At 45.0% G+C, this 25,105-nt stretch overlaps 1 protein-coding gene across 1 annotated transcript in view; it reads right to left on the minus strand.

Moving 5' to 3' along the window:
- CHD8 (chromodomain helicase DNA binding protein 8) overlaps positions 1-25,105 on the minus strand; it is a gene marked incomplete in the record, with an annotated part of 4,119,653 nt that overhangs the window by 1,228,887 nt on the left and 2,865,661 nt on the right.

Raw genomic sequence — 25,105 nt, forward strand, 5'->3', positions numbered from 1 at the left:
TGACGTCAGGGAAGAAGCGACGACAACCGACGCCGGACCTAGACTTTGGAATTCGGCCGACCGAGGACCCGCTTGACGGCAGGAAAACCCATCTGTTATGACTGCAGCTGTATGCACGATGAACATCGTCATGGTCTGGGCATAGGCAAGGAATACAATAAGAATGAAAATCCTTATGAGGTATTTGCTTCTCACAAGAAATACAATTATTAACTTTGTCTGACATCGGTCTGAGGCAAGAAAAGTTTCCCCAACGGGGTACTAAGCTTTATAGAAGACTTCGGCTGAAATTCTGTTAGAAATTCTCAGGAGCTGGCCGACCGGCACTTGCGAACTGCTTCTGCTTCGGGTACCGCGTGGCAAGAAAGACTGAAGAAAATGGCGTCGGCTGCCTCTTTTATACCCCTGCCGCACTGACGTCAGGGAAGAAGCGACGACAACCGACGCCAGACCTAGACTTTGGAATTCAGGCCGACTGCGGGACCGCCTGATGGCAGGATAACCCATCTGTAATGACTGCAGCTGGTTAACCATAGCATTCTTCTTAAAACTCTATCTACCCTAAACATAAGCCCCTCCTCTATATCTTGGTTTAACAGCTACTTATCAGGCCATCAGCAAACAGTTCTCTGGAAAGACCAACTTGTCCCCCCTACTGCCAGTTACCATAGGAGTCCCTCAAGGGTCTACTCTTGCTCCCTTACTTTTCTCTCTGTATACTAACCACATCACTTTATCTTCACCTTCTGTGTCAGTAGTACAATACGCAGATGACACCACCCTTATTTGCGCCGCCTCCACCCTATATGAACTTCAATCCCTAATCCAAAACTACTTTACCCTCGCAGAAACGTGGTTCACTAATATCAAACTTCTTCTCAATCCTAAAAAAAAAAAATTATTCTATTTGGCCCAAGAAAACCACTGCCCCTAAGGGATAGCTTCTCCAACAGATCCAAAGACAATATTCAAATCAGCCCTACCACACACACACACACTAAACTGCTAGGTGTAGAAATTGACAACAATCTTAAATTCGACATCCATATTGCTCAAACCATCAAGAATGTTTACAAAAAACTCGGACTCCTTTATAGGAATAAACACTTTTACCAAAGTAACCATTGCAAGGACCCATCTCCTATCCATCCTACATGCCTCTCCCACATTAACAAATCTCTGTCAATCTGACCTAAAAAAAAAATGGAATTTTGCTACAACAAAACCACCAAATTTGCTACCGAAGCCTCTTATAGATCCCATCAATGTCTGTCACTTAAGCAGGTCAACTGGTTGGAGCTATCTCATATGCTACTACTGAATCACCTATCTACTGCAAACAAACTCTATTACTTTCCCAATCTAATCCCCACACTTCAGCAACTCATACATCCACACATCCCCACTAGACCCCTTAGATGCAGCAACCAGAACCTCATAACGGTCATCAAGCACAGAAATGATGCTGGCAAATCCCTTTTTGCCAGCACCATTGCCAAAAAATGGAACACACTACCAAGCCAAACAACCACTACCACCTCCACTTCTCAGTTTAAAAAACTCCTGAAAAAACATTTTCAAAATAATTGGCTATGCTCATGCCACTCCCCAGGCTAACCCTTAACAAGTTAATCACCTCTGTACCCCAGCTATTCATAGACAGTCTGTCTCCTGAATACTAAAAACTGCTTCTTTTTGATATTTTTTATCTCAATTATTGATTATTGTATGCATTCTTAATTTATTCCACATTGTCTGTGTCATCTCTTTCTGTGTATGCAAGGGTCTCATGAATTGAAATTAAAGTTCTGTGTAATAACCTTGTATTCTGTGTGTTTTTCTGGAAATTATCTCCGCAGGCCTCCACTGTAAATGGACCTGTGTTCAGTCAGACTTTCCCGGTTGACAAATGTAAAATAAAATAAATAAAAATACATGCCGGCCTCTTACTACCACAAATATAGCACTGTCTTTTTCCCCTCTTCTACCACTACTGGAGCTCCTCTAGCTATCAGTATTACTACTTCCCTTTGTTCTTGCCCCCAATATTCTGCTGAATATTCATCCTTTAATCTTTTCTTTGTCAGATTCACATGCTCATTTCTTTCTAAAGCTGCTTCCTGCAACATTGCTGGGGAGTACTAAGTGAAAGACGACATTTGGGCATTGCCAAAATTCTTGCAAACCATTCAGCGTCAGTTTCACCCCGGGACTTGTTATCCATAATCCTGACTATCTGAATCCCTTCCTTCTCCACGTTATCTCCAAAGATCATTTATTGAAAGTGTTAAAAGACCAAAAGTACTGCTTACTCCTTGGCATCTGACGATATACCTGGTTGGGTAATAGTGTTTCCTAGGAAGACATGCTCCACAAAGTGACATGTTTAGCTGATTATTTTGTTCCTGATGAGTGATGTACTACAGTGGTGATGGCTCTCTAAGTGTGGCCTTACAAAAGACCTGGGTAATTACAGACCTGTCATCCTAAAAGCCTCATCTGCAAAGCCATGGAGAGTATTACAACTGATCTTGTAAACTAGGATATTAAGAGTTGTCTTGGACTTCATCCCCCAACAGTTTGGTGCTGTGAAAGGTAGATCTTGTCTTCTGAATCTTGTAAAGTACTGTAAAAAATCATGGAGGCTGTACACTTTGGCTAGGCAGTATACCTTGATCTGGACAAGGCCTTCAACATTTCTTATGCCGGCATCATCCAGAAGCTAAATGCTTTAAAAATGACCCGTGTGTGGTAAGATGGACGGCAAACTGGCTGAATGACAGAACCCCACAGTGTAAAACTGACCCATGTACGGTAATATGGATGACTGACAAAACCCAACGGTGTAAAACTGACCCATGTTGTGGTAAGCTAGATGGCAAACTGGTTGAGTGACAGAACCTCAGTGTAAAAGTGACCCATGTGTGGCAAGATGGATGGCAAACCGGCTGAATGACAGAACCCTACAGTGTAAAACTGACCCATGTGTGGTAAGATAGATGGCAAACTGGCTGAATGACAAATCCCCACAGTGTAAAACTGACCCATGTGTGGTAAGATGGACAGCAAACTGCCTGAATGACAGAACCCCATGGTGTACAACTGACCCATGTGTGGTAAGATAGACTGCAAATTGCCTGAATGAAGAAACTGTTGCAGAAAACAGGAAAATCCCAGGATACAAAAAACTCCCTTACCAGCCGCAGTAAGAAGCTAAGATCCCTCATAAAATCCTCCAAAGCTAGTAGACCCATGTACGGTAAGATGGGTGACTGAAAGAACTCAACGGTGTAATACTGACTCGTGTGATGAGCTAGATGGTAAAATGGCTGAGTGACAAAGAACAGTTGTGTACACTTATCATAAATGTAGATGTTAGACTGTATTCACTGTTGCAGTCCTAACAAATGGGTTATCCGGCTCCCGGTAGCCCTTAGTCGGCCAGAATACTAAAGGTAAGTAAAAATGCTGTCGGTTGCAAAGGACATCAGGGCGCCCGATACAAAAGGAGGCAGCCAACATCACTTCCTCAGTCTTTCTTGCCATAACAGTCAGGAGCACCCAGAAAATAACGCTTAAAGCAAAAACCACTTTGGCAAATAAATTAAGCCTGCACCTCAGGAAAAGAGAATAGGAGAGGACCCCAAAAAGGGGGAAGGAGGGAGGGAAACCAGGACTACAACAGTGAACACACACAAACATCTACATTTATGGTAAGTGTACACAACTGTACTATGTTCGTGTTTCACTGTTGCAGTCCTAACAAATGGGGTGATTACCAAAGCCCAGAGAAAAAAAGGGGGAAGGAACCAGCAACATCAAGGGTTGGAGATAATGCCCTGCAACACCGGAGTGGCAAACCCTGCCCTGGCTCTGGAAAACAGAGGCAAATTATAATGCTTTGTGAAAGTGTGAACAGAAGACCATGTGGCAGCTTCCAAAATGTCTTTAGTAGGGACACCCCTTAGAAAGGCTGCAGAAGTGGAAGCCGCTCTAGTAGAGTGGGTCCTAACCCCTTGAGGCGGAGCTTTGTCATGAAAGGACTAACAAAAGGTAATGCAATGTGCAATCCATTTAGAAATGGTTTGCTTAGAAATAGCCTTGCCCTGGATTCCAGGGGCAAAACTGACCAATAACTGTGCTGATTTTCTAAGGTCCTTAGTCCTGTCCAGGTAAAACCTGAGCTGTCTCTGCACATCAAGAGAATGCAGGATCCTTTCATCTCTATTGCATGGATTAGGTAGGAAGGTGCATGGACTGATTAAGAGTCAGGCTGGAAACCACCTTAGGAATGAAGGAGGGATTAGTCCTCAGAGATGCTCTATCTGCATGGAAAATAAGAAAAAGCTCCACAGCCATCAAAGCTTGCAGCTCCAAAACCCTCCTTGCTGAAGTTATAGCCAAGAGGAAAGCAGTCTTCCAGGAGAGAAACTTTAAATCTGTAGAGGCAGCTGGCTCAAAAGGAGGACGAGTGAGTTTCTCTAGAACAAAATTAAGATTCCAGGCTGGAGTAGGTGCTCTTCTGGGAGGTTTTAAGTTTCAACCACCTCTGATAAACATTTTTATCGAGGGATGAGAGAAAATGGGCTGTTCAAGAGAACAATGAGCAGAGATGGCTGAAGCATGGATCTTGACAGACGAAAAGGAAAGACCACCCTGAAGCAAATCAGCCAGGTATTCTAGGATCAGATGAAGGGTAGGTTGGGAAGCAGACTCCCCCCTCTAGCCTGCATCCATTGAGAGAACCTTTACCATTTGCCAGCATAGGATTTCCTAGTGCTAGGCCTCCTGGCCTCCCTCAGTACATCAACCACCTGTTGGGAAATGGAGGAAGAAATGGAAGGAGTCATACAATGAGCCATGCTGCCAGATGGAGAGACTGAAGGTGAGGATGTAGAATGTTTCTCCCTTCCTGAACCAAAAGTTCTGGCTTCAGAGGAAGATGCTAAGGAGGAAGATGGGAGAGACTGCGAAGCAGTGGATACAAATGCTGTCTGGGCCAGTCCAGAGCTATGGGAATAGTCCTTGGACGTTTGTCCCTGATCTTCACTAATACTCTGGGAAGAAGAGAAAGAGGAGGGAAGGCGTACACTGATAGCAACGTCCAAGGGAAGGACCGAGCATCCACTGTTCAGGCTCTGCTGTGCTGCTGTCTGGTGCAGAAGAGAGGTAGCAGATGACTGTCTGGGGAGGAGAAAAGGTCCACCCGAGGAGTGCCCCAACTTTGAATGATGCTGTAAAAGACTGCTTTGTTCAGCTGTCACTCATGAGGATCCAGGGTTTGCCTGCTCAACTGGTCCACCAAAACATTGAGCCTTCCTGGAAGAAACTTAGCTAGGAGATGCAGGCCCAAGGATGCTGCTATGGACCAAAGACTCATGCTCTGTCTGCAATGGAGGTAAGAATGAGTCCCCTCCCTGCTTGTTGATGTACCACATGACCGTGGTGTTGTCTGTCCTGACAAGCAGGGTCCCAGGAGAAAGAAGATGCTTGAAAGCTAGTAAGGCCTGCTGAACTGCTATCAACTCCTTTAGGTTTATGTGCAGGTGCATCTGCTGGGCATTCCAACGTCCCTGTATGCATGTGCCATCCAGGTGTGCTCCCCAGGCATAGTCCGATGCGTCTGTAGACAGAACTTGAGTGGCAAGAGGTGTCAGAAAAGGCATGCCTTTGTTTTGTAGACAGGCTGTTGCCCACCAAAGAAACTCCATCTGCAGAGATGGAAGCAGAGGAATCATCATATCCAGGTCCACTCTGTGTTGACACCAAATGTTCTTGTACCACTGCAATTTCCTCATATGCAGTCTTGCATATGGAATCATGAGAACACAAGATGCCATGAATCCCAGAGCTTGCAGGTATTTCCTTGCAGGGAGCTGGGACAGGCTTGCCAAGTCCTTGAAGTAAACTGAAACTTGTCTGCTTCTCCTGGGTGAGATGCATCATCTGAGCGGCTGTGTTCAGACTCGCTTCCCAGGAAAGTTATCTCATTGGATGGCACCATTTTCGATTTTCCCACATTGAGAGTGTAACCCAGGGAAGAGAGAAGAGTCTTTACGAATTCCAGATCCTTTAATATCTGTTCCTTAGAACTTGCTTGAATCGGACAGTCGTCCAAGTATGGGTAAATCTGAATTTTCTTCTCCCTGCAAAAAGCAATGACTGGGGCCAGGCACATTGTGAAGACTCTGGGAGCAGTAGATAAGCCAAAGGGCAGTGCAGAGAATTGGTAATGTTGCTCTCCCACCCTGAAATGAAGGTACTGCCTGCAACTTTCCCTGATAGGAATGTGCAGATAAGCCTCTTTGAGATCCAAGGTTACCAGCCAGGAATCCTTTTCTAGCAGTGGTAGCAACTGATGCAGAGTAAGCATTTTGAACTTTGGAAATACTAGAAAAGAGTTCAGAATGGAAAGATCCAGGATAGGATGCCAGGTGCCTTCTTTTTTTGGAACTAGGAAAAGCCTGGAATAAAAGCCCTGGCCTACATGCTGAGTAGGGACTGATTCTATTGCTCCCAGATGAGACAGAGACAAAATTTGTTTTTCTACTTCTGCCCTTGGGCTTGGAGGAACATCCAGGAATCCCACGGGAGCTGGAAAAGTGCTGAAAGAAAACTTGTGCCCTAGGGACACCGTTCTGAGAACCCATTTGTCGTCTGTGATAGTGGCCCAGACATTTGCAAAAAGGGCCAACCTTCCCCTAAAGGACTCTCCCGGCAAACAAGAACAGGCAGAAGTTGTAAAAAGTCATTGAGAGTGTTTTGATTGAGATGCAGACTTGGAGCTTCCCCGTTTATAAGTGGAAGTCTGCCAATGCCTAGACCTTTGAGGGGTAGCCCCCTGCCCCCTAAAAGATTTGTAACCTCTAGTCCTGGAACGGTTCTATCTACAAGTATCAGGAAAGGTCCAACTCTTGGAAGGGTAATTCCTACTAAAGCGAGGGGGTTGAACTTGCAGAAAATCCTTAACAGTCTGCATGGATTTCGCCTTATCCTCCATCTTCTTTAGTATCTCCTCTGCTTTGCTGCCAAAAAGACTGTCTTTATGCAAAGGTACATCCAAAAGCTTAGCTTTGACAGATTCTGGAAGAGGCTGTTCTCTGAGCCAAGTGTGCCTTCTAATAACAGATCCAGTAGCCGTAGCCCTGCTGGAGGCCTCAAGGATGTCAAAACCGCAATGCAAAGAATGCTTATTAACCAGAATGGTGGAATTTAGCAAATCCTGCATGTCTTTACTCTTTGCCAAAAAAGGTACACTTGCTATGCTAGACTTAAATAGCCTCCAAGGTGTGCTGCTGATACTTCAGCAAATGAAATAGACAATTGGTAGCCCTAATAGCTAGGGTGGCTGAGGTATAAACTTTCTTGCCCCACCTATCTAGGTTCCTAGACTCCCTTGTCAGAGGGAACAGGAGTCCTGGTAACAGTGGCCTTAACTCCTTTAGGGCACTGAGAAATAACCTCTGGATCCGCCAACTGGTTCCTGAAAAGAAACAGATGAGAATCAGGGACCCTGTAGTACCTGTCAGGTTTCTTGGGAGCAGGAGAAACCGAATTTGGATACAAGGAATTTTCCAGAAAAACATCATCAACAACTTCCAACACAGGGGGAATAGAAAGAGGCTTATGATGAGATAAATCCAGAAACTCCCTAATCCTTTTCTTGGATTGGGGATAATTCTGACTTTCCCATTTAAAATGTTCTCTGAGGGTATGTAAAGTATCACCAAAAGAGAAATCCTCTGGATGAGAGGCCGAAGGGATGGACTCCTCTGCATCTGAAACCTCAAAAGGAGAAAAAGCCTGAGAAAATTCCTCATCAGCATAAATGCTGGAAGAATCAGAACCTGAGCAGGACAAAACCTCAGGGGAAACATCTCTACTCCTTTTAGACGGAGGTGGCTGAGAACCCCTAATAATAGTCAACAAATCATTAGCCATTTTAATCATTTGGGATTGAGGGGAATGAAAAGAAACTGGAGCCTGCCTTTTCACAGGCTTACGAATGGAAGATTTACCTGCAAGCCTGAAGGACTCTGGAGGCCTGGCAACCGCCGAAGTTGTAGCAGAAGTCGAAGGAAGACATTTGCTGTCAGAACACAAAATGGAGGCCTCGGACCCCGGACTCAGCTTAGCGATTCCAGCTCCAGCAGAAGAGGCGATGGGCGACAGGTCGAAAGGCAAAATAGAGGCCGAAGGCCTAAGGGACTCTGACTCAATCAAGGCCTGCGGTTGTAGATCAGCGGATTGCAGGGACTGCAAAGGCGTCTCACTGGCTACTGCCTGACTGACGACCAACTTAACCTCATCTGAGGACTTAGCTTTCTGAGGCCTGTTGCAGTCCTTAACCTTACATTTCTTTGGAACATCTGAAGCCTGAAGACTGGCGGATGCCATAACAAACTTAGGCCAAACTCCAAAATGCCTAGCCAAAATGTTAGCTCAACGATGGATAGTACACGGATTAAAGGAGGCACAGAGATCACACTTGGAAATGTCGTGGTCAAGGCCTAAACAAATAATGCAATAGGAATGAAAATCTCTATGAGGAAAGTACAGTTTTGTACCTACCATAAATGTAGATGTCCGAATTGGATAGCATCTGCAGTCATAACAACTGGGTTGTCCTGTCGTCAGGCAGCCCTTCAGTCGGCCGGATTCCAAAGTCCGGGTCCGGCTTCGGCTGATGTCGCACTTCACCCGACGTCATCTCTGTTGGACTTCGGGTATAAAAGCATCAGCCGACGCCATTTTCTTCAGTGTTTCTTGCCCCAGATGCCAGAAGCCCTATAGAAGGCTAAAAATTTTGGATAGATGCCAATGTTTCCAAAAGATAGAGGTAAACACAAAAATAAGCATGTATGTACATAAACACAAACAAATACACCATGAAAGAAATCCCCCCACTAGCTAGCTATTAGAAGGGTAAACACCCTAGGAGTACCACAGAGGGAAGGAGGGAGGTAATCCTGACTGCAGATGCTATCCAATTCGGACATCTACATTTATGGTAGGTACAAAACTGTACTATGTCCTTCATGGATGCATCTGCAGTCATAACAACTGGGTAGAATACCATAGCCAACTAGGGAGGAGGATAAAAGTAAATTATGGTGTGTTTAGGATCCCTTGCAGAACAGCAGTGGCAAACCCTGCTCGGGATCTGGAATATAGAGGTAAATTATAATGCTTGGCAAATGTATGCACGGAGGTCCAAGTAGCCGCCTCAATAATGTCTTTGGTAGCCACTCCTCGTAAGAAAGCTGTGGTAGTGGCTGTTGCCCTTGTAGAATGAGGTCTTATGTTCTGTGGAATTGGCTTTCCATGGAAGGAGTAACAGAATCGTATGCAATTTCCTATCCATTTGGAGATTGTCTGTTTGGAAATAGCTTTTCCTTCCCTTCCTGTTGCATAGGCTACGAAAAGTTGGTCAGTCTTTCTGCTATTTTTTGTTCTGTCCAAGTAGTAGCGTAGCTGTCTATGTACATCCAAGGTATGCAGTATTCTTTCCCTCTGTTTTGTGGGTTGGGAAAGAAGGTAGGCAGGTGGATTGCCTGGTTTAAAGACACTCTGGATACCACCTTAGGCATAAATGTAGGATTAGTCCTCATGGACACTCTATCTTGGTGGAAGATTAGAAAGGGTTGCACTGCCATTAAGGCCTGTAGTTCTGAAACCCTCCTTGCTGAAGTAATTGCCAGTAGGAAAGCAGTTTTCCATGACAGGTGTTGTAGGTCTGCTGTTGCTGCTGGTTCAAAAGGTGATAGTGTCAATTTTTCTAGCACAAAGTTCAAGTCCCAAGCTGGCAATGGTGGTTTCCTTGGAGGTTTTACATTCTTGATTCCTCTGAGGAACTGCCTGAGCAAAGGGTGTGAAAAACAGGTGGATCAAAACTGTATTCTGCTGAAATAGCTGATGCATGAATCTTGATGGAGGAGTAGGACAGGCCTGAATGAAGTAGTTCGCCAGATACTCCAGAATGTTAGGCATATCTATGTTTGATACATCTTTTCCTCTTTCAGAGCTCCAAATGACAAACCTTTTCCATTTCCCAGCATAATTCCTTCTAGTTGAAGGCCTGCGTGCTTCAAGAATAATGTCTTTAACTCTTTGTGAAAGTTCTGTATTAGCAGCTGCTATGTGATGTTCCATGCAGTCAGTTGCAGCGTTTTAGGTTTGGATGCATGGTGCTGAAGTTGTTCTGAGTTAGCATCAAAGGCATCAGGGGAATTGGCCACATATTGTTCCGAGACATGCTCCTCAGCAGTGGGTACCAATGCTGTCTTGGCCAGTTTGGAGCTATCAGGATTATTCTTGGACGTTCCTCCTTGATTTTTAGTAGTACTTTGTGTATCAAGGGAAGAGGTGGGAATGCATATGCTGTTAGGCCTTTCCAGCTGAAGGAGAGCGAGTCCACTTTCCATGCTAGTGGGTGGAATGTCCTTGTGCAGAATTTTTGAGCTGGTGATTGAGAGGTGATGCGAATAGATCTATCTGAGGCATTCCCCATTTCTTCGAGATGGTCTTGAAGATATCCGGGTGCAGCTGCCATTCGTGGGCATCCGATGTGGTCCTGCTTAACATATCTGCTAGAGAGTTTTCTTTTCCTGGCACAAATATTGCCTGTAACTGGATGTTGTAGCTGAGTGCCAGGGTCCACAGCTCCAAAGTCATTCTGCATAGGGGGTAAGAATGAGTGCCTCCCTGTTTGTTGATGTACCACATGACTGTGGTGTTGTCTGTCCTTATCATCAAGTGGTTCTCCTTGAGAAATGGTCTGAACTTTTGGATTGCCAGTTTTACTGCCAGCATTTCTTTTAGGTTTATGTGCAGGTGAAGTTGGTCCTGTGTCCACAATCCTTGTGCATTTGTCCAGCATATGCGCCCCATCCTAGGTCTGAAGCATCTGTTGTGATGGTCTGGCTTGCTTGACCCTTGCGAAAGGGCAGGCCTGGGTTTGACTGGCATGCCTGAGCCCACCATAGGAACTCCTGTTTTAAGCATGGTATTAGTGGGATTTCCGTTTCTAGGCTGTGTCTGTGTTGGGACCATAAATTCTTTAGGTACCACTGTAGTTTTCTCATATGTAGTCTGGCAAATGGAACCAAGATTATGCATGATGCCATGAAACCCAAGGCCTGCAGTACCTTTCTTGCTGTTAACTTGTTCAGTTTTGTTAGTGCCAAGAAGTAAAGAGGGAGTTCTTTTTGTTTTTCTGTAGTTAGGAATGCCATTTGTCTTACTGTGTCCAATTCCGCTCCCAGGAAAGTCCTTGTCTGGGATGGTATCAGTCTTGACTTTTGTAAATTGACTGTGTATCCCAGTGCTTGAAGCAAGTAAATGACCCTTTGTAAATCTGTTGTCAGCTTGCTTTTGTTGTCTCCTTGTATCAGGCAGTCGTCCAGGTATGGATAAATTTGAATCTCCTGTAGTCTGCAATGGGCGATTACTGATGCCAGGCATTTTGTGAATACTCTGGGCGCAGTAGATAAGCCAAAGGGCAATGCTGAGAATTGATAGTGCTCTGATCCTGCAAGAAATCTGAGGTATCTTCTGCAGATTGGTCGAATGGGGACGTGCAGGTATGCCTCCTTGAGATCTAGAGTTACCAGCCAACACTCCTTGCCCAGCATGGGAAGAAGTTGCTGTAGGGTCAGCATTTTGAATTTTGGGACAATGATGTAAGTATTCAGGGTGGACAGGTCTAGAATTGGTCTCCAACTTTTTTCCTTTCTTGGCACTAGGAATAGTCTGGAGTAGAACCCCTTTCCTTGCTCTGCTGTTGGCACTTTCTCCACAGCTCTCATGTTTGCTAACTCCATTATCTGTTGTAGAGCCTCTGTCTTTTGATTTGGAGGTAGATTTGGCATTCCTCCTTTGTCTGGTAAAGTGTGGAAGTGGAACCGGTAACCTTGATCTATGGTTCGTAAAATCCACTTGTCCTTTGTTATGTGGTGCCAGTTTTTTGAAAATAAGGTTAGCTTTCCGCCTAGAGGAGCTGCTATTTGTTCCCTGGTAGGCGGGTTTAGGATTAAGTCACTGTGGCTGTGTTGATGTAGTGGCAGGTGTTGAGTCTGTGCCTCTGTTGTTACCTTGCCACTGTCGTCCTCTGTAGGCACCTCCTCTGGATTGGTTTCTGCCTCTGGAACGTCTATTCCTGCCCCTTTGAGGTCTTGTGGAGTCAGGAAAGGACCAATTTTTGGCAGGCCAGTTCCTGCTAAACCTTGGGGTTGAACCTGCAAGAAATCTTTAACTGTCTGGACTGATTTTGCCTTTTCTTCCATTTTCTTCATAACCTGTTGGGCAGGTGTACCAAACAAACTTGTTTTATCCATATGAGCATCTAGCAATTTAGATTTAACATGATCCGGTAAAGCTTGCTCCTTTAGCCATGCATGCCTTCTAATTACAGTGCCAGTCATGGCTGATCTAAATGAAGCCTCCAGTGCATCATAGCCACATTTTAAAGAATGGTTACTAACTTGCTGTATGTTATTTACCATTTCTAATACATATTTCTTATCAAGAGATTCATCAGTGGTTAGCTTTTTAGTTAACTGATCAAGCATAAACTCTTGGTATTGTATCATGTGAAACTGACAGTTTAAAGCTCTAGCTGAGAGAGTGGCTGAAGTGTAAACCTTTTTACCCCATCTGTCTAATGACCTTGCTTCCCTTTCAGAAGGAACAGGGTTTTTAGCTATGGTCGCGGCAACTGCCTTGGGACCCTGGGAAATAGTTTCGGGATCTGCAAGAGGGCCTTGTAAAGGTGGTGATGAGTGCCTGGCACGCTGTAAAACCTGTCTGGTTTGGCAGGGGCTGGGGTAAAGAATCTGGAGCGGAGCAGACATCATTGAAAGCATCATCCACCACAGAGAGAACAGGAGGTATAGCTAAGGGCCTGTGCTGTGGAAGGTGCAGAAGGTCCTAAGTCTTTTCCTGGAGTCTGAAAAATCCTGTTGCTGCCATTGTAACTGTTCTCGCATGGCATGCAAGGTTTCCCCAAAGGAGAATTCTTCTGGTGGGAAGCAGCTGGAATGGATTCTTCAGCATCAGAATCTTCAAAATTGGAGAAAGGAGCCTCTGGCTGGTCAGTTATGTCTGATTCATCAGCAGAATCATCAGAGGACACTGGCTCATGGGGCTCTGCCCTAGGTCTCTTCTCTGGGGGCTGAGAGGCCCTGTCTGGGTGAGATTGAGATCCTCTAATTAATGAAATTAAATCTTCTGCCAAAGTAAGCATTTGAGAACTGGAAGAGGGCCTGGTTGAGGGGGTTTAACAGGCACTGTTTTAGTAGTCTTGGCTGCTTTAGCCCTGGCGAAGGCCTTAATGGACATGGCTGCTGGAGGCCTAGCAGCACCACGTGCTGGGGTAGAGACATCCAAGGGAATGGTGTCTGATAAGTCAGTGGTAAGCACCGTAGTGGGTAAAATTTCTGAGGCCGATTCAAGAGTGTTAGCAGGGACCTCAGTTGTAGAGATAGATTCAGCTGTATTTTGATCAGTTTTCTCGGTTTCGCCGAAACCGAGACACTCATGATTTGCTTAACCGTGGTTTCGGCCGAAACCGCGGACCGCGATGTCGGTCTTTTCTTTGCGTTTTTGGCAGAATGCGTGGTCGGGGATCCGACGGCATAATGTACGCAAAATCAGAACCGAAAAACTGTTCTGCAAACTCCGACCGACGCCTGCGTCGTCGGTTGAAAGAAGCACAGGCGAACAGGCTGCTACGCCGTGGGCTGGGCCTAAGCAAGGCAGGCAGTAAGAGTGGAAATCTTTATGAGGTATTTGTTTCCCACAGGTTAAACAATTATTAACTTTTTCTGACATCGGCTGAGGCAAGAAAGAGTCCCCAACGGGTACTTAGCTTTAGAAGTCTTCAAGTAGTATTCGGTAGAAGTAATCTCTGGATCCGACCGACCGCACTTGCGAACAGCTTCTGCTTGGCCACGCGGCAAGAAAGACTGAAGAAAATGGCGTCGGCTGATGCTTTTATACCCGAAGTCCAACAGAGATGACGTCGGGTGAAGTGCGACATCAGCCGAAGCCGGACCCGGACTTTGGAATCCGGCCGACTGAAGGGCTGCCTGACGACAGGACAACCCAGTTGTTATGACTGCAGATGCATCCATGAAGGACATTCTGCTTTCCACAGGTAAGGCAATTAACTTTTTCTGACAATTTGTTAAGGCAAGAAAAGAGGATCCCCAACGGGGTACTTAGCTGTAGTAGACTTCAACTCTTGTAGTCAGAAACAAACAAAGGTAAACTGCCGACCGGCACTCGTGCATGAAAAGCTTCTGCTTCGGTCTCCGTGGCAAGGAAGACTGAGGAAGTGACGTCGGCTGCCTCCTTTTGTATCGGATGCCCTGCCGTCCTTTACAACCGATGTCATTTTTACTTAACTTTGGTATTCTGGCCGAACGAGGGCTACCGGGAGCCAGATAACTAGGACTGTAACAGTGAAACACGATGAACATCCCCACAGTGTAAAACTGACCCATGTGTGGTAAGGTGGGTGACTGACAGAACCCAATAGTGTAAAACTGACCAATGTGTGGTAAGACAGATGGCAATCTGGCCGAGTGACAGAACTCCACAGTGTAAAACTGACCCACGTATAAGATGGATGACAAACTGGCTGCAGTATAAAGTGCAGGTGCCTCATCAGGAGGTATGGAAGTGACCAGTGCTGCCAGTCATGGTTTGGTGCTCCTTCTGGCTAACAGTCACACCCAAACTCTCCAAAGTTAATTCTCTTCTTCTATACTCTTGGTGTCCTAAACATGAGTGTAAACTAAATGCTACAAAGTGCAGTCGTTTCACTTTTGGGAGACAGACCTTTCCAGTATTCATACTTTATGGACACACACCACTACAAAATGAAAATGTGCAGGCCCACAGGTAAAGCATTGACTGCAACCCGGATATCAGCGTCACCTGGCTTTTGACAATTCCCCACTCAGACATCATCGAGAAACTCACTCAGCTGGGAGTCAACCCAGATGTCAATAGATGGGTAGCCATCTGGCTCACTGACAGAATGCATACAGTCAAAGTTGGGGATTCCATCTCTACCAGTGGTGTTCCACTAGGATCTGTGCTGGGCCCACTACTGTTTGGAATCTTTCTCAGAATTCCAGGTGAACATAGATGGCCTGTGGCTTACCAAGTTCGTCGATGACTGCAAACTGGGTGCAATCACAGTCCCCCCAAACAATGCTGACATACTACAAAAAGGGATCACACAGACAAATAACAGGTCTCAAAGCCACAGAGTTAAACTAAATGCAAAAAATTAATCAATTTAACATTTGTTAACCAGGAAAATCCAAATTGGAATGTAGCCAATTGTCAGCGGAGGTCCGTGGAGAAATGCTTCACGCACATGTCTTTATAATGTGTCATTATCCTTTTCGGCAAAGGGAAAGTCCCTGCTAATTACAATATTAACTGAACCCCCCCCCCCCCCCAAGCTCAAACCCTGTGGTGAGAGGTTTGGGAACACAGGTTGATAGCAACCTTAACTTTGATCACCATGTGTCCAAGTGGTAAAGAATGCCTTTTATGTTGTACATCTCATAAGTAAGGGCATTACATCCAGAGCTAAGAATGTTATACCTGCTCTGTACTCGAACCTCATCAGACCACTAATACAGTACAAAGCTCCCTTTTGTATGTACCTCACCAGACACCTGCAGCAACTGGAGAGACCTCAGAGGTTTCTCACCAAGAAAATTCAGGGCCTTCAACACATGACCTACATGGACAGACTGAAGGGCCCTGTCACTGCACTCTATCTTATAGGCTGCTGAGAAGCGACTTGTGCCTGGCCTACAGAGCAGTCTCAGACCCTGCCCTAATACAAATGTTGCACATTTGCAAGTCAAATGGGAAAAGATTCACTCACTCTAGGGATCCTAACCTAGCCTGCAACATTAACAGGATATGCTGGAGAGACAGATAAGTCTTCCCAGAGACTGTCACCACTCTGAAACTAACTCCCAATTTATGTAAAACAGCGCACCTCAATGACCATATTTAAGTGTAACTTTGACAACTGGATGGGAGACTGTAAACTTACTCGAGGGGCGTCACCCATGTCGCTTTTGAATAAGGGCAGTTGGTGTTGATTATAGACTCGCGCTGCAAATATAGACCATACAACTTGGTTAGTAAAGGAACAAGGGTATAAGATGGCTAGGCTTATAAAAGTCCTAGGGCCAACAGCCTAGTGACCTCCGATGAACCTATGAAGCAGTGGCTTGGGCAAGGGAAATGCCATGAGGGAGTGGCAGGACTGGCATGTCCATTCCAGGGGAAGGGAAGTTAATTCCTGTCTGAAAGTGCTCCAGTTTAAGTGGAAGCTTGCCAAAAAAACCTGGTGAACTGAGATGTAGGCTAATAGTCTCAAGATAGTGATGGTAACTTTCAGGGGGTCTGTGTGGAAGTACGAACACTGCAAGAAGGCACTAGATTCACGCAGTGACGTGGTACCCATCTCATGACCAGGGGAGTGGTTAGGGCAGGGCATTGGACTCACGCAGTGACTGGTGCCCATCTCATGACTAGGGGAGGGGTTAGGGCAGGTTTAAGGCAAAGGAATAAAGGCTACACATCCTCCACCCAGACTGGTGATGGCTTCGAATTGGAAGGAACACTTGACCACTTCAGACAAGGATGCTCTCTGGTCCAAGACTAGGGAGTAAAATCTGGACTCACTAGCTGGCGGGACGCACCTCTAGTCATGGCCAGCTGGGGGGATGCACCTCTGGTCATGGCCAGCTGGGGGGGATGCACCTCTGGTCATGGCCAGCTGGGGGGGTGCACCTCTGGTCATGGCCAGCTGGGGGGATGCACCTCTGGTCATGGCCAGCTGGGGGGGATGCACCGCTGGTCATGGCCAGCTGGGGGGGATGCACCGCTGGTCATGGCCAGCTGGGGGGGATGCACCGCTGGTCATGGCCAGCTGGGGGGGGATGCACCGCTGGTCATGGCCAGCTGGGGGGGATGCACCGCTGGTCATGGCCAGCTGGGGGGGATGCACCGCTGGTCATGGCCAGCTGGGGGGGATGCACCGCTGGTCATGGCCAGCTGGGGGGGATGCACCGCTGGTCATGGCCAGCTGGGGATGCACCGCTGGTCATGGCCAGCTGGGGATGCACCGCTGGTCATGGCCAGCTGGGGATGCACCGCTGGTCATGGCCAGCTGGGATGCACCGCGGGTCATGGCCAGCTGGGGGGGATGCACCGCTGGTCATGGCCAGCTGGGGGGGATGCACCGCTGGTCATGGCCAGCTGGGGGGGATGCACCGCTGGTCATGGCCAGCTGGGGGGGATGCACCGCTGGTCATGGCCAGCTGGGGATGCACCGCTGGTCATGGCCAGCTGGGGATGCACCGCTGGTCATGGCCAGCTGGGGGGGATGCACTGCTGGTCATGGCCAGCTGGGGGGGGATGCACCTCTGGTCATGGCCAGCTGGGGGGGGGGGATACACCTCTGGTCATGGCCAGCTGGAGGAGATGCACCTCTGGTCATGGCCAACTGGGGGATGCACCTCTGGTCATGGCCAGCTTGGGGATGCACCTCTGGTCATGGCCAGCTGAGGGGGATGCACCTCTGGTCATGGCAAGCTGGGGGATGCACCTCTGGTCATGGCAAGCTGGGGTGGATGCACCTCTGGTCATGGCCAGCTGGGGATGCACCTCTGGTCATGGCCAGCTGGGGGGGGGGATGCACCTCTGGTCATGGCCAGCTGGGGGGGGGGGTGCACCTCTGGTCATGGCCTCAGTAGAAGATACATGCACATCTGAAAACTGAATATGAAATTTTATTATGCGAATGTAAAGATACTTTACATCTTCCATGAGTTTCACTACAAAAATGACATGCAGCCTTGATTAACTTCCACATTACAGACTTCTGAAAACAAAGATTACAGTGAGAATAGACCTTTGTTGTCAAAGCACCCAGAGTATTACATCAATAATATGTCTGCAAACAGAATCCCTGAAACGACAACACATGCAAGAGTTAATATTAATGAAAACACACAATGGTAGAGGACTGGCCACAATGGAGGTTGTAAGATACGAGGAGATCCTGAGAGGACTGGCCACAATGGAGGTTGTAAGATACGAGGAGATCCTGTAAGTAGACCAACAGCCTGGGTGTTGCTTGGCTTACAAGGACAGGACTGATTTACTACCCAAGGGCAATTTCTGCAAAAAAAAGGGCCACTTTTAGGACATGACTGATTTACTACCCAAGGGCAATTCCTGCAAAAAAAAGGGCCACTTTTTCCTTATTGACCACCCTTCACAAGGTTCTGGGTGATAGACCCACAATTGTGTTCAAAAAAGGTACCAATTTGAAATAATTATTTGAAGTACCATTAAAACAGTTTAGATACCACAACCTTCTACCCCTCTGTCCCCCTGTATAAGCACCTAACAATCCCCCGTCTGTCATAATTAACTTCTACCCCTCTGTCCCACTGTGTAAGCACCTATCCCTCTCCCCTGTCTATCATAATTAACTTCTACCACTCTGTCACCCTGTATAAGTACCTATCCCTCCCCTGTCTGTCATAATTAACTTCTACCACTATTGCAGGTACATTCTTACTGGGCATTTTTTTATTGTCAATGGCATAAAATATGCTATTCATGATAAATGTAACTGTGAGAGTTAAGGGGTGGTTTATGTAGCTTTGTGCCAAAAATGCCCTGCATTTTATTTTGGCAAAACTGAGCGTCAGTTAAAACAAAGGATTTATGAGCATATTTATGCCATTTCTAAGAGCACAAATAGCAACGCCTTGGCTAAACATATTTTAGAGAACAATACACATTACTTTAAATTTGTAGTCGCTCAGTCAGTGCCAAGGAACCCTAGAGGTGGACCTTGGCACTTAAAATTAGAGGAGCAGGAGTTAATGTGGCAGCTAAAAACTAATGCCCACATTTATCCGGGCATCAATGATGCTTGTTCCATCAAATGTTTACTTAAACTTAAAGCATTGGAGCGTTAGGTTTTATACATATATATATTTATAAAAAAATCTTTTCAATATATGTTTGGTATAATATATTTAGGCATATTTTATGTTACATGTTATTTAATTATATAAGTTTAGGGTATATATGCCCAATTCTAATCTTGAATAATAGGTTTAATATTGGGATTGTGACATTATAATATATGATTTTCTAGGTCTGTTATTTTAGTAGTTGCATTTTAAGTATGCTTCAAATATAGTAGCTGTCTTTTTAAATGGTGAGTTTATAACTTAATTGAAATTAAGTGATATCAATTTGTTTTAATTGGTTAGTTTACAAAACAAGGCTTTTTACAAGAATATGTGTCTGAAGAAGTGCACACAATAACGTGCATGAAAGCGCTAACACAATAAAGGTTTTTTCAGTGGACTGACTCCTGGTATTGCCATTGGCGTTATTTGTTTTTTATCCCTTAAACAATTGGACTGGCTCGAATTCCATCATTTGCTCTTACTTAATCAGCTACAAACTATCCACTCCATCCTCTATCGACCATCTTTCTGTCCTAGCCTTCTACCTATATCTAAATATTCTCCAACCAGGACACTACGTAGCTCTGACCAAGACCTGCTTCAGATTTATAAACCAAAAACCAAAACAGGATGTTTACTCTATAACTACAACCCTGCCACAACTTGGAACCAACTCCCCCAAGAAATTAGGTCCCTTGACCAAACCAATCATTTCAAGCTAGGCACTGTAGTTATCCTCCCTGAAACTACCCTACCCCCTATTCCTAACACCTCCCCCTCTATCAGCCCTCTCTTTCTTATATTGACCGTTTCTCCCTCTATATGCTTCCCTTCTATCCTCCTCCCTCATCTGTCATAATTAACTTCTACCCCTCTGTCCCCCTGTATAAGCACCTATCCCTCCAGTCTGTCATAATTAACTTCTACCCTCTGTCCCCCTGTATAAGCACCTATCCCTCCCGTCTGTCAAAATTAACTTCTACCCCTCTGTCCCCCTGTATAAGCACCTAACAATCCCCCGTCTGTCATAATTAACTTCTACCCCTCTGTCCCACTGTGTAAGCACCTATCCCTCTCCCCTGTCTATCATAATTAACTTCTACCACTCTGTCACCCTGTATAAGTACCTATCCCTCCCCTGTCTGTCATAATTAACTTCTACCACTCTGTCACCCTGTATAAGCACCTATCCCCCCTGCCTATCATAATTAACTTCTACCCCTCTGTCCCACTGTGTAAGCACCTATCCCTCTCCCCTGTCTATCATAATTAACTTCTACCACTCTGTCACCCTGTATAAGCACCTATCCCTCCCCTGTCATAATTAACTTCTACCCCTCTGTCCCACTGTATAAGCACCTATCCCCCCCTGCCTATCATAATTAACTTCTACCCCTCTGTCCCACTGTATAAGCACCTATCCCCTTGCTATTGCTTTTGTACTAATTATGGTATATAATCCCAACAGGAATTATGAACACATTATTCCTTGATGACACTGGACCTGAGTGTCTCTCTGTATGATTTAATGTAAATGTTATCTTATAACTGTCTGTTTTAGCTGCAAGTATGATTTCTTAACTGTTGTATGTAAAATAACCCAAGAGGAATTATGAAAACACATTATTCCTTGACGACATTGGACCTATGTGTTTCTCTGTATGATTCATTGTAAATGTTTATCTTATAACTGTTGGCTAACTGCAAGTATGAATTCTGAATTGTTGTATGTAAAATTTATAAACTCACTGTTGAGCTTTTCTCCCCGGGTCTCCACTGAAAACGAGCCAAATGCTCAGTTGGACTAACCTGGTCAACAAATGTAAAATAAATGAATAAATACTACAGCTAAGATTATTGCCGCAGTAATAGGTATAATGAGCATAATTGGGTAATTAAACTTATCATACCAGTACATGTTTCAATCATATGCAAGGTCATTGTAAAAACCATCATGGACATGATATTGCTGAATATTGGCAGCCCAAAACAGTGGGCTACATACACGCTGGTTTACAAAGTCCATTGAACATGTGGGAGAAACAGAGAAATGTAGGTTTTGTAAAACCGAATTGGAAACAGTCACACATTTTGTTGCTGGCTGCGACGCACTAATGGCAGAGGGACTGTATACAGAAAGGCCTAACAATGTGGCGAGACTGTTACACTGGAGATGGTGCAAACATTATGATATCGAAGTGGCTGAAAAACACTGGAAACATGAGCCATAAAAAATGACGTTTATATCACATGAGATCAACCCAATATCAACAGTTCAAAAGATAAATGCTAGAAAACCAGATATAGTGGTCCAACAAAAGAAGACAAAAGTAGCACTGATCATTGAAATCACACCTAGTGACTACAGTGTCTTGCGTACACAGAGACACAAAGTCATAAAATACCTGGATCTGCAGGCAGAAACAAGAGCCATGTGGTAGAAAGATACCCAGACAGTTTCAATAGTAGATGGAGCAACTGGTCTTATAAAAAATAATTTAAAATCGTATTTAGATATGTTACCAATACATTTAACACTGTATGAGTTGCAGGAGGAGTCATTACTGGGCACACTGTGGGTGCTGCAAAGAGCACTTTTGGCTGACATCAAAGAGTGAAACAATACTAATTTCATGACCTTTAATCATACTTTGACTTAGGAATGGGGTCCATTCCTGTCATGGTATTAGAAACCCAAAAGACTTGGAGAAATTAAAAAAGACATGATAAACAATGACATAGGAAACCTTCATACATTAGACCCAATTCACTTTGGTTTTGTCAAGGGTAGGTTACGCCTACTCAGTTTGGTGGATTTCTTCGAGAACGTCACCAATGTAATGGACAACAGCAAAACTGCACATCCTGCCTACCTCAACCTGGCCAAAGCATTAAACACAATACCCCACACTTGGGCATTGTAGACTGAAGCTAAGTCTAAAACCCCTGATGTCACCCACTGAACAGATAGCTGGCTCACACTGAGGATGGAGGTCAGGATAGGAGAGTCTGTCCCCACAAAAAAGCCAGTCACTCCCTAAGGGCTCAGTGCCAAAGTCCTCAATTTTGCCTCTACTTCTCTGATGTCATGGCCAACATCAAACTGCAACAGTGAAGAGAAGCACATTACTGTTGTGGTTAAGAGTTTTTACACAGCTGTACTACGTCCTCCTATATCACTGTTGCAGTACTCTTAACCTATACTGCAACAGTAAAGAGAAGGGCATAACTTTTATGGTATGAGTTTTTACACAGTTGTACTATGTCCTCCTATATCACTGTTGCAGTGCTCTTCTATCACTGTTGCAGTGCTCTTCACCTATACTACCAACAGTGAAGAGAAGGACATTACTGTTATGGTACGAGTTTTTACACAGCTGTACTATGTCCTCCTATATCACTGTTGCAGTACTCTTAACCTATACTGCAACAGTAAAGAGAAGGGCATAACTTTTATGGTATGAGTTTTTACACAGTTGTACTATGTCCTCCTATATCACTGTTGCAGTGCTCTTCTATCACTGTTGCAGTGCTCTTCACCTATACTACCAACAGTGAAGAGAAGGACATTACTGTTATGGTACGAGTTTTTACACAGCTGTACTATGTCCTCCTATATCACTGTTGCAGTGCTCTTCTATCACTTTTGCAGTGCTCTTCACCTAAGGGAGGGAAAAGGAAGCCTGGGAGACAGAAGGCATAGGAGAATTCTCCACAAACTTGTGAAGAACAGCCCTGGCAAAGCCTGCCTTAACCCTAGAAATAACATAAAACTTCTAATGTTTAGTGAAAGTATCAGCAAAGGACCAAGTAGCAGTCGCAGGAATGGAGCCAGCATCCAAACCCTTGAAAAGGCACCAGAGGAGGCAAATGCCCTAGAAGACTGTTCCTTTACAGATGAGGAAAGACACTTGTCATGAAAAGAATAAAAGAAAGAAATGGCCTTAGAAATCCAGGAGGCGATTTGTTTGTTTATAAAGAGCCAAACCCAAAGCCCTGGGACGAAAAGAAACAAAAAGATGCTTAGATTTGAGAATAATTTTAGTCTTATTTTAATAATATCACAGCTGTCTCTGCAAATCCAATGTGTGAAGAACCTTCTCACTGGCAGACTGTGGCGAAGGTAAAAAGGAAGGAAGGAAGAAAAAGGACTGATTAGGGGACAACTCAACGACCACCTTGGGCATGAAAGAATTACAAGACACCCTGTCTCTATGAAAAGGAAGACTGGACATGAGTGCCTGAAGTTCAGACATTCTCTTTGCAGAAGAGCTAAAAGAACAGTCTTCCAAGTACAATGTTTGAAGAAAACTGAAGAAGCAAGCTCAAAAGCAGCCTGGGTCAACTTTTCAAGTACAAGACTGAGGTGCAAGAAAGGTGGACGAGGCTTCACAGGAGGCTTGATGTGAAGGATGCCTTTAAGAAATTGCTTGACTTCCAAGCTAGAGGCCAGAGGAAGATGCAATGGTAGATATGCAGAGACTGTTGACAGCTGAGCTTTAACTAAATATGCCACTTCAAAATGGAGCAGATCACACAAGAGAGAGAACCAGAGGAACCTCTCCACAGACAGGGGATCCACAAGGTGAGAGAGGCACCAGACAGAAAATATTTTCCAAGAAGTAAAATAAAAAAAGTCCAAAATAACCACGAAATCCAAAAATGCTCAGCAAACGGGCACCTCTTCAAAATTTTTTATTGCAAAAAAGTCCATATCTCAAGGAAAGAAGGCAAGAATTCCAACAGGTGAGGATTAAGCCACCATAAGTGCTTTCGTTGCCAAAATTATACATTAAAATGGAACTTCATCAGATGGCAGAAAAGAAAAGTACAGTTGTGTACACTTACCATAAATGTAGATGTTCGAGTGTCTTCACTGTTGCAGTCATGACTGTAGGGTTCTCCCTTGCCGGCAGGCAGCCCTCGGTCGGCCAGAATCCCAAAGTCTGGGTCCGGCGTCGGCTGTTCAGCCGTGCTCCCTGACGTCAGAGCGCCAGGAGTACAAAGCTGACAGCCGACGCCATGTTCTCCAGTTTTTCTTGCCCCAGATGTCAGGAGTCCCAAAATGAATAAGGTCCCATAACCTATGCAAATACACCTCAGAAGAATGGTGAAAACAGGAAATACACAAAAGTAAAAATAAGAGGGGACAGGAGGGAGGGTAACCCAGACTGCAACAGTGAAGACACTCGAACATCTACATTTATGGTAAGTGTACAGAACTGTACTATGTTCATCGTGTTTCACTGTTGCAGTCATGACTGTAGGGTAGAATCCCAAAGCAGAAAGTAAGGGAGGTGGTCATAAAGAAGAAGGGGCGGCTAAAAGGCCCTGCAAGACTGCAGAAGCAAAGCCTGCCCTAGACTTAGAGTAGAGAGGTAGATTGTAGTGCTTTGAAAAAGTATGCACTGAACTCCAAGTTGCAGCTTCCAAAATGTCTTTGGTAGGAACTCCCCTGAGGAAGGCAGCGGAAGTGGCAGCAGCTCTGGTGGAATGAGTCCTTATACTCCCTGGGATTTGCTTTCCATGGTGTGAATAGCAAAATCTGATTCCATGAGCAATCCATTTAGAAATGATCTGTTTTAAATGGCTTTACCTTGGGAACTTGAAGCATAAGAAAAACAATTGCTCTGATTTCCTGATGTCCTTGGTTCTGTCCAGGTAAAAACGTAGTTATCTGTGTACATCCAAGGAATGTAAGATCCTTTCCCCTTTATTTTGAGGAGTGGGGAAAAAAGTTGGCAAGTGAATAGTTTGGTTTAAAGCCACTTTGGAAACCACCTTAGGCATGAAGGTAGGATTAGTCCTCAAGGATACCCTGTCTTGATGAAAAATAATATAAGGTTCCACAGCCATAAGAGCTTGCAACTCTGAAACTCTCCTGGCAGAGGTCAGAGCTAACAGGATGGCTGTTTTCCAAGATAAAAACTTGATGTCAGAAGTGGCAGCAGGCTCAAAAGGAGGTAAGGTGAGCTTTTCCAGAACATAGTTGAGATCCCAAGCAGGAATGGGAGGAGATCTAGGGGGCCTTAAGTTCTTAGCTCCTCTGAGAAACTGTCTCATGAGCTGGT

This window comes from Protopterus annectens, chromosome 16.part0 (assembly GCF_019279795.1).
Source record: "Protopterus annectens isolate FY-2018-M chromosome 16.part0, PAN1.0, whole genome shotgun sequence".
NCBI lineage: Eukaryota > Metazoa > Chordata > Ceratodontiformes > Protopteridae > Protopterus > Protopterus annectens.